This window comes from Leucoraja erinacea, unplaced genomic scaffold (genome assembly GCF_028641065.1).
Source record: "Leucoraja erinacea ecotype New England unplaced genomic scaffold, Leri_hhj_1 Leri_116S, whole genome shotgun sequence".
Lineage (NCBI taxonomy): Eukaryota > Metazoa > Chordata > Chondrichthyes > Rajiformes > Rajidae > Leucoraja > Leucoraja erinaceus.
The window spans coordinates 33,538-46,882 of NW_026575418.1; the positions used below are offsets into that span (position 1 = coordinate 33,538).

A 13,345-nucleotide genomic window follows, 5' to 3' on the forward strand; every position below is an offset into this window, starting at 1 on the left:
TGTTCCGAAGCAGGGCCGCGACATTGGACGAATGAAGAAGCCTATCAGCTGCCCTGTGAAGCGACATGCTTCTTCTGTACATCGCTATTCAAACATAGCATATATAGCAGAAGACTGGAGCGCATAAAATGCAAACGGGACAGTATGGTGGCCGGTATTCTTCTAAATGCAACTGTTGCCCATGCCGACCGTTACCACATTTACAGTTGTCCCAACTGCCCGAGATTGCCCCATAACCCACTTGCAGCATAGAAACAAGAAAATGCGACGTTGGCAGCGGTGGGATTCGAACCCACGCCTCCGGAGAGACTGGAGCCTTAATCCAGCGCCTTGGACCGCTCGGCCACGCTACCGTTTCGTTACCGTTGTGCAAATAAAGATAATATTCAACCGACAGCTAGTCCATGCGCCCTGTCCAACATTGCAACTGCAGCGACATGTTCAAGGATTCATCTTCTGCGTCTAGTTGTGCCTTTATTTATTCACCGGTTTTATGACCCGTGTCCTTGCCTAAATGCATCCTGAATTTCTGAGTCTGGTTCCTCGGTGCACGAACAGATGACAGAGGAGCAGAGGTGGAAAGTGTTGTCTTTGTCACAGTCTGCCCTCTCCTCATTCCGTCATCCCGACCAGCTGTCCAAGTCCGCCACTCCTAGAGGGGTCGCCGCCCCTGAGACTCTGCCCCCTCTGCCGTCTGAGGCGCCCAGTGACGACGAGACGGAGCTTTCCTCTGATGCCATGGAGGAGGATGCGGACATGGATGTCTCGGATGAATATTCGCCTTCCTCCGGTCCCCTTCCTCCCACCCAACTCTGCGTGGGATTGGGTTTATTTTGTTTATTGTTTGTTTTTTTTTTTGTTTAGGGACGTCAGGAGCCGTGCCTTGAGGTGGGGGGGGGGGGGGGGGGGGGGGGGGGGGGGGTCTGTCAAAGTCCGTCCTCTCCTCATTCTCATCCACTTCACATCCCAGTACTTTTCCACCGGTCCCTCCTTCTCCTCACCTGCCTGCCTGCCACTCAGATTCAGATTCAGATTCAGATTCAATTTTAATTGTCATTGTCAGTGTACAGTACAGAGACAACGAAATGCATTTAGCATCTCCCTTGAAGAGCGACATAGCAAACGATTTGAATTAAAAAAAAAAATAAGTGTCCGGGGGGGGGGGGGGGGGGGGGGGGGGGGGGGGGGGGGGGGGGGGGGGGGGGGGGGGGGGGGGGGGGGGGGGGGGGGGGGGGGGGGGGGGGGGGGGGGGTGGGGGGGGGGGGGGGGGGGGGGGGGGGGGGGGGGGGGGGGGGGGGGGGGGGGGGGGGGGGGGGGTGGGGGGGGGGGGGTGGGGGGGGGGGGGGGGGGGGGGGGGGGGGGGGGGGGGGGGGGGGGGGGGGTGGGTGATTGGCAGTCACCGAGGTACGTTGTTTAGTAGAGTGACAGCCGCCGGAAAGAAGCTGTTCCTCGACCTGCTGGTTCGGCAACGGAGAGACCTGTAGCGCCTCCCGGATGGTAGGAGGGTAAACAGTCCATGGTTGGGGTGAGAGCAGTCCTTGGCGATGCTGAGCGCCCTCCGCAGACAGCGCTTGCTTTGGACAGACTCAATGGAGGGGAGCGTGGAACCGGTGATGCGTTGGGCAATTTTCACCACCCTCTCTCTCGATGCTCTCGATTCAGATTCAGATTCAGATTCAGATTCAATTTTAATTGTCATTGTCAGTGTACAGTACAGAGATGGTGCAGCGGTAGAAGTTCACCAGGATCTGAGGAGACAGATGGACCTTCTTCAGTCTCCTCAGGAAGAAGAGACGCTGATGAGCCTTCTTGATCAGAGTAGAGGTATTGTGGGTCCAAGAGAGGTCATCGGAGATGTTGACTCCCAGGAACCTGAAGCTAGAAACACGTTCCACCTCCGTCCCGTTAATGTGGATGGGGGTGTGCGTGCCGCCTCTGGACTTCCTGAAGTCTACAATGAGCTCCTTGGTCTTCTTGGAGTTAAGTGCCAGGTTGTTGTCAGCGCACCATGCTGCTAAGTGCTGGACCTCCTCCCTGTAGGCCACTCCCCTCTCATCAGCCCAACTCTCCTCACCTGTTGCACTCAGTTGCCTCTGATCACCCATTAACCCGGTATATAGACTCTCCTCACCGTTCACACAGTGCCAGATTGTTCTCAGCATTCATGCAAGACTCTCCAGCGATTTCCCGACTGCCTACACGGATTCGAACCTGACTGCCCCTGACCATTCCGTCCTGTCGTCTTCCCGAATAGCACCTCAGCCTTCTGTCCCCGACAACGGCCTTCGTCCCGTACCTCCTGATTTCTGTCTGCCTCTCTCCTGGGCTGTTTGGTGTGTCCCTGCAACGGCTCCTCGACTTCCTGCCTGGCTTCGACTCTCCTTTCGTCTGTCCCTCGCTGGTTTGTTTGCATCGTGTGTTGGATCTCCTGGTTACCGGACCTTCCACTACCCCGACTACGTCTCCTGCCTGCCCATCTCCGGAACCCTTGCTCAATCCTAAGCCTCTGTGTGAGTACGGTGTACCCATTCCTGTGTTACTACTCTGTGTTACAGTATCGTAATAACGTTCATTGCCAATTATACCTGCCTGATTCTGTGCTGCTATTGGGTCCAAGCTATACACGTTAGAGTCTTCGAATGTCCTTCGCCAGTCACCGAGATCATAGCAACAGAACCAGAGGAAGATGAACATTAATATGAAAGAAGGATTGAGACTGTAAAGATTGGTTGTTAATATACATTGCAATCCCAAAATATTTTACAGAATATAAATAGTGGATAGCTAGCTTCTGGCGGAAGTGAAATCCATAAAAAGCAAAGGGAACGCATATGGATACTGAGACATCGTGAAGGTGATAAATGCGAGCTTTACATCTGCGTTCACCGCTGACGACGGCGCTTCCAGGGTAACAATAAAGGAGGAGCGGGAATGTCATGGTGAACTTCAACCGTTGCACCATCTAGAGCATCCTTGCCAACTGTATCACAGTATGGTATGGCAACTGCTGTGACTCCGACCGGAAAGCACTGCAGAGGGTGGTGAAAACTGCCCAACGCACCACCGGTTTCTCACTCCCCTCCATTGAGTCTGTCCAAAGCAAGCGATGTCTGCGAAGGGCGCGCAGCATCGTCAAGGACTGCTCTCACCCCAGCCACAGTCTGTTTACCCTCCTACCATTCGTGAGGCGCTACAGGTCCAAGAACAGCTTCTTCTCTGCGGCTGTTACACAACTTAGCTCTCTGCACCTTGGTGATGTGCAGCCCCCCCCCCCCCCCCCCCCCCCCCCCCCCGACACGATCTTTCCTCCAGAAAAAAATCCAATACTACTACTGTATGTACGTATATATATTAATTGCTCATTATTCTATGCTCGCTCTTCTGGGTGAGATGCTAACTGCATTTCGTTGTCTCTGGACTTTACACTGAACAAGGACAATAAAGATTGAATCTGAATCTAAATCTGAATCTGAAGAGGTGCATGATAGTTGATATCACTGAGCTGTTGGATAAAATGGCAGAATCTGAAAAGTTATCTCTCCTCGTACCCGAGATTTTACCCGAACAAACTGAACAACTTATTGTCTTGGTTTCCCCGCAAGGCAGCAATGATAGACATACAATGAGATCACATGTTCAAAATTCAATGTGGAGCCGTGGCCAGGCATGTGCGCCGCTGGTTTAACATTAGTAACCGAGCGGCGGTGGGTGGACTTTGAATAATGGGACCACAAATGCGATCGCTACCATGCGTAATGTAAGGAAAAACAATTTCATTGTGCAGTTGCATATGTGGCAAAGAGAGCATAATTGAACATCAGTATATAGGCTTAGTAGTGCAATTAGTGCACAGTTGCAGTGTGTAGCCGTGATGGTTAGCACTCTCCGTAGTGGCCGCATCAATCTCTGTTCAAAGTTCTCCTCCTCTCTCCGGGGAATGGGAGTTAGCAGCGTGGTGGCTTCAGGCCTAGTGCAGTTCACAACCTCCTCTCCAACTGCCCCCTCTCTGTGATCCCCCCCCCTGCCCTCCAACTCTATGACCACATCCTTACCCAGAATAGATACCACAGCCACATCTGCTTCCTCGGGGCATACCCGCGCCTCCATCTCATACCTCATGGCTTCCAGCTCCAGTTCCCTACCTCCCAGTTCGGACCCCAGCCGTACCATCGGTACCGACAGGCTATTCACTGCCATACCCAACAATTCTCCTACCGGGCACTGAGATCCACCCTGGCCGCGATGCGCCGGCACCAGCAGGAGATGGGGGTCGAATCCTACCTATCACCCGGTTGCTGAACACTTTAACTCCACCTCCCATTCCCAAACGGATCTTTCTGTTCTTTGGATTGGAGAAACAGCACCTCATATTCTGCTTGGGCAACTTCCACCCTAATGCCCCTGTCCCACTTAGGAAACCTGAACGGAAACCTCTGGGGACTTTGCGCCCCTCCCAAGGTTTCCGTGCGCTCCCGGAGGTTGCAGGTGATTGCCGCAGGTTGCGGGTAGGGAGACTGGCAAAAACCTCCGGGAACCTCCAGGAACCGCACGGAAACCTTGGGAGGGGCGCAAAGTCTTCAGAGGTTTCCGCTCAGGTTTTCTAAGTGGGACAGGGGAATAATGGTATGAATATGGACTTGTCTAACTTCAAATAACTCTTGCTCCCCTCTCCATCCCTCCACTTCCCAGTTCTCCGAGCAGTCCGACTGTGCTCCTGATTACATTTCAACTATGATTGTTTTTTTGTCACCTTCTCCCAGCTCACCATATAACCATATAACCATATAACCATATAACAATTACAGCACGGAAACAGGCCATCTCGGCCCTACAAGTCCATGCCGAACAAAATTTTGCTTTATCTCCGTTTCTTTTAATTTTGCTTTAGCTCCGTTTCTTTTAATATATTATCTCTGTGATTCCCTCTCACCTGATTCATCCTGAAGAAGGGTCTGGACCAGGAACGTCACACATTCATCCAATGCAGAGATGTTGCCTGACCCGCTGAGTTACTGAAGCTTTTTGTGTCTCTCTTCGGTGTAATCCAGCATCTGAAGTTCTTTCCCACACACATTTTAATCACAATCGTAAATATAGACAAGAATAAACACGGTGCTTAAACCCTCAGCCAAGGAGCAGGATAAATAAAGTACTGGGGGCCGATGGGCGGATTAAATCGCACACCGCAAACTAAACAAAGATCACGCTGAGAAACAAGTTTAAGAAAGAACTGCAGATACTGGAAGGCAGACAAAAATGTTGGAGAAACTCAGCGGGTGAGGCAGCATGTATGGAGCGATGCAATCGGTGATGTTTCGGGTCGAGACCCTTCTTCAGACATCTTCGCTCCATAGATGCTGCCTCGCGCGCTGAGTTGCTCCAGCATTTGTGTCTACCTAAGCTGAGAAACAATATCAGGAACATGAGCGTCCGCGGTATGTGGCCGAAGCGGTAAAGAGAAAACGGCTCCCCAGGCAAGGACTGGCATCCGCCGGCCTGAGTTGTGCATGGGAACCACAATACCTTAATGATAGGGCGGGCATCCCACATGGTGAGCAATGCAGTCTAGTTTGCAGCTCACCCACTCCGGCGGCTCGGCTACATATATTCTCCGAGGTACCCATTACCGACAGACGTCGTGGCGCAACGGTAACGCGTCTGACTCCAGATCAGAAGGTTCCTTGCGGTATCACGTCGGGGGTCACAAAGGTCTGTTGGATTTTTATCACCATAGTGTTTGTAGCGAGTTTGGTTGTTCCTTCCGGAATTCAGTACATTTCCACGTTCGATGTTTAACACGCATCGGTGTTCAACAGACAGGTGAATAGACAGCGCGCTTTCAATATAAAATTGGCCAAAAGACATTGCAAAATTCAGCAATGATACCTTGTTATTTTGCAATGTGGATGAAGCAATTGCATTATTCGAAATGTAACTGTGGTTGGTGACGTCTGACCGAAAAGGGAGTAAATGCCGGAAACGCAGCAGGTCAGGCCACAATGTGGAAGGCAGAATTAAAGTTGCAGCATATTATATGTTAACTTACCTTCGCATTATTATTGTTCTCGATAAAAGCCACCGCTGCGTCCAGCTGAACACTAGCAGTGGGTTCAATATTCACGTGTTCGCCCGATTAAGGGATGGTTTAAATATTGGCAGAGTAAATGGTCGATAAGGCAAATGCTTCCGGAACAATGAACGTACGGATACGTGGGGAATATTGCACCGTCGGACAGATGCGTTTGGGGGCAGCAACACTGTTGGAGAGATGGTGCTGGGGAATAGTGCACTGTCGGAAATATGTTGCCTGTGTAGAAACGCACTGGGAGAGTTGGTGCCTTAGCAGCAATGCACTGTTGATGCTGAGGGAATGCTGTACCGTCTTAAAGGTGCTGTTGGGGCAGCAATGGTGACAAATGGTGCTGAAGAGTATTACACGTCGGATACATGGTGCTGGAGGAATACGGATAGATGTCGTTGTGAGAGCAATGCACTGCAGGAGTGATGGCGCCGGGAGAGTATTTCCACTGTCGGAGAGGGTGCTGTGGGAGCAACGCATTGCCGGAGAGGTGCGGATGATGAATACTGCACTGTGCGAGCTGTGATGCGGGAAACTTTTGTAGTATCGGATAGATGGTGCTGGGGGAATACCTGTATGACGTGGAGGAATTGCGAGAGCAACGTACTGCTGGAGAGATGGGGATGAAAGCATACTGCCATATTGGAGAAATGATGTTGGGCACATAGTGCCATGCCGAAGAGGTGGCATTGTGGGAGCAATGCATTGGCGCAGAGATCGGGATGAGGATTACCGCACTGCCGGAGAGATGGTTTTACAGAATATCACAGAGAGTGGTGCCTGGGAATATTGCAGTGTCGGAGAGGCGTTGCGGGAGAGTATCTCAGTGCCGGATGGTACTAGTGTGTACAGCAGTGTCGCAGAGATGGTGTGGGAGAGTATCGCTGTGGTGCTGGGGGAATACCGCCATGATAGAGAGATACCGCAGGGGGAGTACTGCCCTGTTGGCGATGTTGCTGGTGAATACTGTAATATCGGGGAAATGGTGGTGCTGGGGTTTACTGCACCGTCGGAGGAACGGTGCTGCTACGCTGTCAGGTGGAAAGGCAGTCAAACGCCGTACGAGGAACAGTAATGTATAATACGGCTGTTCTAACTCAAAGCACACTTTGGGAATTGCACCTGCCAAATCCTCCCACAGACACACAGTTGCAATACCTCATTTCAAGTGATCAAACACTTAGATTATTTTCATCTGCAATGTGATGCGCAAGGAATGACTGTTTTTACCACTGGTTAAGCGAAAGATGGATAGCGGTGACGTGGAAATATGCAATAAATACGGACGCTAAGAATTCCGAATGAGCTCTGTTCGTGAAAGTCAGAGTTTGCTTGTGGTCAGAGACACCTCACTCCAAACCTGAGATAAAACACATAACGAATAGTACAACACAGTGGTTATCGATGCAGTTTTATCAAGGACAAACTGATATGACTTCGCCGGGACTCCACGTGCCGCTATCCATTAGTGGTTATCGTAAAGACTGGCAGAGGAAGCACCCAGGATTCATCGGGGCAAAAGACTTGGTTGCAAACTTTGAAAAACAATCATTCGCATGTTGCGGCCTGACACTACTGTGGGAGGACATTCACCACACAAGCCAACGGTTTCGGAAGCCGTACCGGCGCCGCTTTCTCCCGGCCTAATCGGGATACTCAACTTGCAGTTGAAATGAGCATTATCCGTTAGTTACTCAGGTGAAGATATTCAAATATAATCATCCCGAAATAAAAGTGAAGATCTGATTATGTGGCCGTGGACCCGTTCATCCATCGCAGGAATACAATGCGAGATTTGTTTTATGAACGATATCTACTACGCACAAGAAAAGGAGTTACAAATGAAAGAGCGTGTGTTGCATGTCCGCCCTCTGCTGGCGATCAGCAGCGTTTGCTGATGTAATGTTCCGAAGCAGGGCCGCGACATTGGACGAATGAAGAAGCCTATCAGCTGCCCTGTGAAGCGACATGCTTCTTCTGTACATCGCTATTCAAACATAGCATATATAGCAGAATACTGGAGCGCATAAAATGCAAACGGGACAGTCTGGTGGCCGGTATTCTTCTAAATGCAACTGTTGCCCATGCCGACTGTTGCCACATTTACAGTTATCCCAACCGCCCGAAATTGCCCCACAACCCACTTACAGCATAGAAACAAGAAAATGCGACGTTGGCAGCGGTGGGATTCGAACCCACGCCTCCTCAGAGACTGGAGCCTTAATCCAGCGCCTTGGACCGCTCGGCCACGCTACCGTTTCGTTACCGTTGTGCAAATAAAGATAATATTCAACCGACAGCTTGTCCATGCGCCCTGTCCAACATTGCAACTGCAGCGACATGTACAAGGATTCATCTTCTGCGTCTAGGTGTGCCTTTGTTTATTCACCGGTTTTATGACCCGTGTCCTTGCCTAAATGCATCCTGAATTTCTGAGTCTGGTCCTCGGTGCACGAACAGATGACAGAGGAGCAGAGGTGGAAAATGCTGTCTTCGAATGTCCTTCGCCAGTCACCGAGATCATAGCAACAGAACCAGAGGAAGATGAACATTAATATGAAAGAAGGATTGAGACTGTAAAGATTGGTTGTTAATATACATTGCAATCCCAAAATCTTTTACAGAATATAAATAGTGGATAGCTAGCTTCTGGCGGAAGTGAAATCCATAAAAAGCAAAGGGAACGCATATGGATACTGAGACATCGTGCAGGTGATAAATTCGAGCTTTACATCTGCGTTCACCGCTGACGACGGCGCTTCCGAGGTAACAATAAAGGAGGAGCGGGAATGTCCTGGTGAACTTCAACCGTTGCACCATCGAGAGCATCCTTACCAATGTATCACAGTATGGTATGGCAACTGCTCTGACTCCGACCGGAAAGCACTGCGGAGGGTGGTGAAAACTGCCCAACGCATCACCGGTTCCTCACTCCCCTCCATTGAGTCTGTCCAAAGCAAGCGATGTCTGCGAAGGGCGCGCAGCGTCGTCAAGGACTGCTCTCACCCCAGCCACAGTCTGTTTACCCTCCTACCATTCGTGAGGCGCTACAGGTCTCTCTGTTGCCGGACCAGCAGGTCCAGGAACAGCTTCTTCTCTGCTATGAAGGATGCTCGCTTCCTGGCTCTTTGCTTCCGGCGTCTTCGGTGCCACTCAGCTCTACGGAGGTTCATCAGCTTCTTCCTCAGGATGGTTCGCAGCTCAGCCAAGGGGAGACGTTGCTCCTCCCTGGCCTCTTCATACTGCTTCTTGAGGGACTTCAGCTCCTGCCGGATCTTGTGGATCTTCATTGCTCGTTGGTTCATGGTGAAAGGTGTTCAGGACGGCTTCTTCTCCACTTCTCCAAACCTTTCCACTGCTAGGCTGATAATGGTTGTCGTCATCGTCCGCAGCCTTCGGTCCACGTTTCCCTTCGCAGTTGCTTCCAGCACCTTGTCGACGTCCTCGTCGAGCTGATGCCAGACTGCCGTCTTGCTGGCCTGAGGCCATTTGACTAGAACCTTCTCCGGAGAACTGTTCCGAGGGACTAGTTGCGCCACTTAGAGGCTTCGGACTCTATGGGATGATTCCGCGCCCGACTCCTCCTGCGTCTCACCAGGTAAAATATATGTGCGTTGTGACACTCCCTGTCCCTCCAAACATGTCATTCGGGTCTGGTGAATCTTCAGGCCTCGGCTGTTCTTGCAAACCTTACCACATCTGCATTTGATACTCATAGTCGGTTGCCATTAGTCATTAATCTTTGATCCGTCCAATCCAGGTGCTCATCCTCCGCCCCTCTTAAATGACCTCCCCTTTATTCTAAGATTGTGCCCCTTGGTTCTGGACTTGGTCGCTATTGGGACAATTTTTCCTGCATCTAGCTTGTCCAGTCCATTTATAATTGTATATGTTTCTATGAGACCCCCCCCCCCCCCCCCCCCCCCCCATCCTTCTAAACTCCTGTGAATGCAAGCCTAGTCATTCCAATCTCCCCTCAGATGACAGTCCCGCCATCCCAGGGATCAATCTCGTGGACCTACGATGCACTGCCTCAATCACAAGGATGTCCTTCCTCAAATTAGGAGACCAAAACTGTACACACTACTCCAGATGTGGTCTCACCAGAGCCCTATACACCTGCAGAAGAACCTCGCTACTCCCATACTGAAATCATTTTGTTATGAAGACCAACATTCCATTAGCTTTCTTCACTGCCTGCTGTACCTGCCCGCCAACTTCAATGACCGGTGTACAAGAACACCCAGGTCTCGCTGTACCTCCACCTTTCTATACCTAACCCCATTGAGATAATAATCTGCCCCCTTATTTTTGCCGCCAAAGACGATAACCCCACATGTATCTATATGATACTGCATCTGCCACGCATCTGCCCACTCACTCAACCTGTCCTGGTCACCCTGCAACCTCCTAACATCTTCTTCACAGTTCACACTGCCACCCAAACTTGTGTCATCCGCAAACTTGCTAGTGTTGCTCCCAATTCCCTCGTCCAAATCATGAATATATTGTAAAACAGTTGCGGGCCCCACACCAAGCCTTGCGCGCTGAAGATTATCCATTATCCTCCTACGGCTTTTTCGTCGAGTGGACTATCTTGCTACGCTATAGGATCTTTCGTTTCCTGTCTCCATGACATGGAGAAGTCAAGAGTCAAGATAATTTGTTTCGGGCCAGTGTTCTTCTTCAATAGGAAGGAGCTGCAGATCAAAGATACTAGAGCTGATACTAGTATCTTTGCTGCAGATCAGGCATGATATTCTTCCGGTTTGAATCGGTATTCCGATTTAATTTATTTCCTATGTGTCATTTTTTTTTGTTTGGCACCAAACAGCCGCATTCTTTAAGGCGGTTGCGATCAATCACCGACCAGCTCCCATTAAAATTTCCATCCAATCAACAAATCGGTCTCTCGTCCGAGCAGCCGCTGGCTCCAAGGGCATCGTGTCCAATCACATAATGCGCTGGTCACTCGACGGCCAATCAGGCACAGTCTCCGAGGGGCCTTTTGATCAATCACCGACCTGCTTCCCTCACCGAAGCAGATGATGGCTGCAACCAACACAGAGAGTGAGAGAGATACATATAGAGAGAAATGCAAGAAAGCAGCTATGACATATAATACGCAATAAACTACAATATAGATACACAATAAACAAGTTATGCATTCTTGTACACTTACATGGGTATGACCGCACATAACATAATCACCCCCCCCCCCACCCCCCTCCTTCCCAACATCAGCCTCGCGGACCTTAGAGTACCCCAAGTTCCTAAAGCCCATTTCCATCACTGGTCGTAGGCCTGTTGTTTCTATTAGCTCCTGCCATTGTCTGCGATTTATTTCATTGGAATAGAGTGAGAACGGGTCCATCGTCGATTTAGTGGGAAAGACGAGGGACAGTAATTCTGTAGCCACCTGGTGACCAGATCGAAGTGATAATAATTAATGAAATGGCGATGGAAACATTCTACCACTCAAGGGGAACTATCGTTTTGAGCGCAGTACATTTAAGAAGTTGCACGCGGATTTGCCGAAGTAAATCGGCTATCTCAGTTCTACGCGGATCGTGTTCTTCAAGAAGTTGATTTCTGTTCAGTAAGCATAGTTGAGGTATAAAAATGGTTCAAATAGTTATTTCTGGGAATCCAACCCGATCAACAGCTGGGAAGGCAGATATGCTCACCACTATACAAAATCATTCTACTATGAAGCCGGAGATTCGGGTACTGTGGTCTCCAGTGCTTTTTATGACTTTGTGACTCGATCAATGGACCCCGCGCGGCTTCCTGGTGGGCCATTTCTCGTTCTGCTGCAGTTCCAGTTCCACCCAGTGAATGTCTACATCCTCCAACAGATCGGAGTTACACCATTCGCCCGGGATCGGACTGAAGTGAGTCGACTGCTGCAATAGTCGCACGGTGCTACAGATCGTCCCTGTCTCTGCTTGGCTTCAGTAACCTATGATTCATTCATGTGAAACGCAACAGTTTTACTGTTGATGAACACATATCAAGGTGGTTATGTGAGCTCATCTGTACTCTGACACCCAGCAGCGCATCTGCAATCCTTTCTTAAACAATCCTTCCAGCGGCGCCTCCCCTCCGCGCTGGCTGCGGGAATGGACCGACACTCACATCCGCGGGCCTCGGTCGACATTCTTCTGACTCCTCGATCCCGCTGCTCAGCGGCGGCCGACTAGGATTCCAGAGCATTGCCGATTCCTCACATCAAGCTCCTGATCGCCCGCCGTCTGTCCGGATAGTGTGAACGACATTGCCTGAGCTGAAGAGGGGATCCAAATACTCTCACAAAACGCCGAGGACGGTAATAACACTCAGTTCACTCAACCCAAACTTTAGCACAACTGTTCCTTGTGCCCGCGGAAATCTTCAGTGCGGACGAGACGAGGGGGTTCTGAAGTTGCATTCTCTCGATTGAGGACATTTTCTCGAGTCCCATAGAAGCAACGAGTCATGGCTTTACCAGTGGTTGGCTGCAGGGCTGGATTTCGATTAAGAGAGGCCCTAAGCTGTTCCACTTGTGTGGCCCCTCCCAATTCCCCACCCACACGACGAGAAGAAGATGGTCCACCAGATCGACACCGATTTGCATGCGAGTGTGGCCAATGAAAAAAGGGGCTGGAAAGCTGCGCGTTGTATTTATTTACTTATCTATTGCCAGTGCTAGTGTCTAGTTGTTGGCTTAAAACACAACTATTCCGAAATGGAGGGCAAGAAAAATTACTGGAGGGTTGTTTAGAGACTACAGTGCGTTGTGACAGCATATGTAAGAAAGGCCTATGAATTGTCAAAAATATTATACACCTTGCAGGGCTCTTACTTAATATGTCTGGCAGCGATAATGTGCTCGGACGAATTGCGTAGTTAGCAGTCGGAATTACGCTCAAACAAGCATTCACGTATTATTTCAGCTTCAAATAAAGCCACAAACTAAACATATTCACCAATCAAGACATGATATATACCACAATGACATGCAGCAAAATTATAATACAGTATCTCAACTTTTTACACGTTGCAATGAATGCAATTTCTATTATTTCTTTCCACTTCCAAACAAAAATGTGGTTGGATTATTCAGCGTACGATCAACCTCGGTGAGACCAAGCGCAGGCTTGTCGATCGCTTCGCACAACTCCTCCACTCAGTTTGCAATAACCAACCTGATCTCCCGGTTGCTCAGCACTTCAACTCCCCTTCCTATTCCGAATCCGACCTTTCTGGCCTGGGACTCCGCCATGG

At 50.1% G+C, this 13,345-nt stretch overlaps 2 non-coding genes across 2 annotated transcripts; both read right to left on the minus strand.

The window, feature by feature from the left end:
* Positions 1–271: 271 nt before the first annotated feature.
* On the minus strand, positions 272–353 carry trnal-aag (transfer RNA leucine (anticodon AAG)). The gene has a single exon. It is a non-coding gene; the product is annotated as a tRNA-Leu (tRNA).
* Positions 354–8,253: 7,900 nt separating this feature from the next.
* On the minus strand, positions 8,254–8,335 carry trnal-aag (transfer RNA leucine (anticodon AAG)). The gene has a single exon. It is a non-coding gene; the product is annotated as a tRNA-Leu (tRNA).
* Between the last annotated feature and the right edge of the window lie 5,010 nt (positions 8,336–13,345).